Source organism: Passer montanus, unplaced genomic scaffold (genome assembly GCF_014805655.1).
Source record: "Passer montanus isolate IOZ18808 unplaced genomic scaffold, ASM1480565v1 scaffold35, whole genome shotgun sequence".
NCBI classification, from domain to species: Eukaryota; Metazoa; Chordata; class Aves; order Passeriformes; family Passeridae; genus Passer; species Passer montanus.
In genome coordinates, this window is record NW_024368263.1 from 7,909,813 (window position 1) to 7,914,357 (window position 4,545).

Sequence of the window (4,545 nt, forward strand, 5' to 3'; positions counted from 1 at the left end):
GCAGAAGGGAATAAATGGGGTGATCAAAGCCATCTTCAGGATTGTTTGTGATTTATTTGCATTTTTTTTGAGGAATGAAGGTCAGGACTTCACCCGTGCAGGTGTCTGACCTGGGATGAGGGCACAGACCCCAGAGGGGCTGATTCCCCCTGCCTGCCCTTCTTATCAGTTTTAGGGATACTCTGGCAAATATTTCTTCTCTTCCTTCGTCTGAAAAGGAGTTGGGTGTAAAATTGGATGAAGGGGTTTCAGGGAGGTAGTTCCAGGAGAGATTAATTCTCTCCATTTCAGGACGGCTCTGCCTTTCTCTCTGAGCATCCTCCTTTTAAATGACAGCTTTGTGATTATGAGGAGCTAAAACTCAACCCAGCCACCCTGAACTCCAACACTTCCATTCCTCCTTACTTCACACCCTTCTTCTGTATTTTAAAAAGCAATTTAATTAACCCACCTGTCCCCTTATCACCCATCCTGTGCACTCACCTGTTTCCTATCTGCAGAAAATCTGTTTTTACGTGTGTCTACTTAAATAATCATTAATCCAATTCCTTTAATTCCAGCTCAGAAAGGAACACCGTTTCACATGTTTCCCCTCCGTGTGTTATATTCTGCACCTGGAGCTGTCTGGGGGGATTTTGGGGGTTGGTTTGGGGGGGTTTGCTTTGCCTGCTTTGCATTTTTGCCCCGGGGCAGTGACAGTGTCTCATTCAAACCTTCCCCCGCTGAAGGACAGCGAAAAGCTCGGCAAGAAGGAACAAGTGTGGCGCTTTTTGTGGTCCTGGCAGGCTGGGGCCGGACCACCACGCGAGAACAAAAGGGATCAAAGCAGCGCCAGCAGCTCTGATTTCACAGCCCCAGCTGGGTAGGACCCAGCGCAGCCCGGCTCCGCAGTCCCGGCACGGGCAGGGGGAACTCTGCCGGACCGCCTGGGAGCGGGCAGCAAGGGGTTAAAGTTGGCACAGCCCTGGGGATGCTCCTGCGGATCCAGCGGGGCCGGGCTGGGCCGGGAATTCCTGTCCCTGGGCATTCCTGCTCCTGTCCCTCGGATGGGCATTCCTGCTCCTGTCCCGTGATGGGAACAGAAGGTTTTGGGATTTGGGATGGAGGGCCAGGTGGAATTCCTGCTCCCGTCCCTGGGAAGGGCAATTCCTGCTCCCGTCCCTGGGATGGAAATTTCTGCTCCCATCCCTGGGCATTTCTGCTCCCGTCCCTGGGATGGAAATTCCTCCTCCTGTCCCCTGATGGGAACGGAAGGTTTTGGGATTTGGGATGGAGACTCAGGTGGAATTCCTGCTCCTGTCCCCTGGGAAGGGCAATTCCTGCTCCTGTCCCCTGGGATGGGAACAGAGGGCTGGGATCTGGGACAGGTGGATTTCTTTCTCCTGTGCCTTGAGCAGAGTCCCAACGCTAGAAGGAGAATAGAGGGCTGGGATTTGGGATGGGAGCCAGGTGGAATTCCTGCTCCTGTCCCCTGGGCACGGCAATTCCTGCTCCTGTCCTCTGATGGAAACAGAGGGTTTTGGGATTTGGGATGGGGACCAGGTGGAATTCCTACTCCTGCCCCCTGGGCAGTGCCCAAACACTAGGAACAGAGGGCTGGAATGTGGGACACGGGGCCAAGCTGGGCAGTGGAATTCCTGTTTAATTCCTATAGATTTTAGCCTTTTTTCTTTTCTATATTGTCTGTACATCTATCTGGAGCTCATTATTGCATTCACAGGTGCTTTTCCTAGTAGTTTTCCAGGCCCTTTCCCCAGGCAGAAACACAAAACACATTCTAAGGGCCCTTGTCCTATCTTGGCTCTCCCTGGCCCAGCCCAGATTGAGAACAGCTCTTGGAGACACATCTTCATCCACAAAGTACAGCTGGTACCAAAAGACAAGGTAGTAAAGATGAGAAAAGTATCCTAAAAGTTTAGTACTGATTTTTATTACTCTTTATTTTAGTCACTGTTAATAAATTTTTCTTTATACCCTGTTAAAGTTTTAATCCTGCTTTACCTTCCTCCTAATCCCACCTCACAACAAGAAGTACATTAGTAATTAACCAGTACTAAACCCAGCACAGGTTTATCATCTAAATCCATTTTCCCTCTCTTTATTCCAGAGCCTGTGACTTAAAAATTCCACCACCATAAAGATGGACAAAAAACAGCATTCCAGGGAAATCCTTCAATCCCAATCAATGTAAATAATATTTACTGGGACATCTAGTGGAAGAACAACACAGTGCAAATCCCAGCTCTTATCTCTGCTGGGGCTGGCTGGGAGGCTGGAAACCTTCAAATAAATCCAGTCTGGGCTGGAAAAATCCTCACTTTCCAGAGAATCCCATGAGGAGCAACAGGAGCAAAGGGGGTGTGAATCACCTTCATTTAATTTTAGATGTCATTCTACAAACTCTCTACTGGGTTTGAATTGGTAAAGATTTTTTAAAAAAAATTAAATATTAAAAGCTTTGAGAAACCCATCATAATTCTTTTTCCAAAATTGGAAGAAACTAATGAAAAACTATAAGGTGGAGAATGTTCTCTCTATTTTTTTTTTCAGCCCCAACTGAAACCTCTTTTGCAGATTGAAGTGATAATGAAGTAAATAAAGGAAATTATGAAATTGTTTTGGAAACAAGAGCCTCCCTTCTGGCTCCCATTTGGGCAGGAGATGCCTGGCACGACCAGGGCTCCTTGGAGCCACCAGTGATGATGGGAAAGGATCATTTTTGAAGCTTTTTGAGGCTTTTGAAGGATCATTTGTGTTGTTGCTGTGCCCAGAGTTCCCAGTAGCTCCAGAGGAGCCTGGAGCTGTTGGTGAGCCCCAGATTTGTGCCAATTCCCAGTGAAAAAAATGCATCTCTTGTTCTTTGCCATGAAAACAAAGGAAAAGGGAATATTTGTGTCTGGGCGAAGCACTGAGAAAGCAGAAGCAGGATTCTGTCACACACGGCCTGTCCTGGCTCCTCCAGCCCAAACTCAGACAAATCCTTTGCTATTTTTCAAAGAAATACCTCAAAATATCTCAATGCCTCTAAAAATACCTTTCAAAATTTCACATGTTCCTTCTGCTCTTCCCATCTCTGGGATGGTCCCCCCTGGGTAACTCTGCACCATCTCTGGAAGGTCAGAGAACCTTCAAGCAAAATAAATACAGCAATAACTGAGAGCTTTTTGTTCTTTTCATGCTCACTGCTTTGCTGAGGACTTGCTGGGTGCTTGTTCCAGGTTCTCCAGCACCCTCCAGTCCCTGGGATGTATCTGGGATCACCTGGAGCCTTCCAGGGCTGCTCCCTTTCACAATTCCCTCTGTTCACATCCACAGGCCATGTGGAATGGGGCAATTCCTGCCACATTCCTCAGTGAGACATTTGCCAGGGCACCACCAAACCCTCAGAGCTTCTTAGAGGTGTTTTAGGGACAAAAACACCTGTTTTAGGGGAGGGAGGGCAGGAATTTCTGATGGAACTGCAGTGAGCAGAGCTGTTCACAGAATTCACAGGATCACCAGGTTGGAAGAGAGCTTCAAGATCATTGAGTCCAACCCAGCCCCAACACCTCACCCAAACCCTGGCCCCCAGTGCCACATCCAGGCTTTGTTAAACACACCCAGGGATGGTGACTGCACCACCTCCCTGGGCAGCCATTCCAAAATCTTTGTCCCCCTTTCTGGAAAACACTTTTTCCTGCTATCCAACCTGTATTTCCCTTGGTGCAGCTTGAGGCTGTGTGCTCTGGAACCTCAGGGAGCTCCCAGGACCCATTAACCAAAGCAGAGTTTAGCAAAGGTCAAAGGGATCCAACAATTCTTGTAGGGGTTTTCAGGGACAAGATGAAGGCAGAGCAGGAATTTCTGATGGAATTGCAGCGGGCAGAGCTGTTCTGGAACCACAGTGATACCCAAGAACCCATTAACCAAAGCAGAGTTTAGTAAAGGTCAGAGATTCTCAGCTCCTGCATCCAACAATTCCCACACTGGCTCGGGGGCAGGAGGAGCTGATCTCACAGTTTTTGTTTTCCAACTGGAGCTTGCAGGAGCCTGGCTCCTTTTGGGATAATGAGGTGGATCAACCCCATGAATGTTCTGGATCAGAATCCTGTCTGACACCTTCCCAGGCTGCTCTCAGCCCCTCAGATCCCCGCTGGCAGCACACGGGCAAAGGGCTTGGAAAGAGAGGGGCTGGAGAAGAGGTGGGATCAGGCTCGCCCACAGACTTCCCTTTTGTGCCAGGGCTCACAGACGTTTCGAGTTAAAGCAAGAAACAGCCAGGAAAAATGTGCAGATGCTTAATTCTCTGCAGGATTTATAATATTACACGGTGAGCGTTTGCACCCTATACAATAAAACCACGTTGGCTTTACTACATATAAAAGAAAACAAAACAAAAAAAATCACAAGTTTGACAGCAATTAGGGTGAATAGACATTTATTTTATCCTTTTACTAGCAGGACCAATTGTGATTTTATGCTCTGAAAAAGCTCATTTTAAAGTTTTATGTCTGAAGTGGCCTTGCCAAATCGAGCTTAATATTGTTACATTAAATGGATGGTAAA

The 4,545-nt window shown here is 47.6% G+C and overlaps 1 long non-coding RNA gene across 1 annotated transcript; it reads left to right on the forward strand.

Annotated features, from left to right (window-relative positions):
- Positions 1-672: 672 nt before the first annotated feature.
- Positions 673-3,078, forward strand: LOC120505638. The gene is made up of 3 exons (XR_005628265.1): positions 673-862; positions 1,721-1,884; positions 2,108-3,078. It is a non-coding gene; the product is annotated as an uncharacterized LOC120505638 (long non-coding RNA).
- The last annotated feature ends 1,467 nt before the right edge of the window (positions 3,079-4,545 follow it).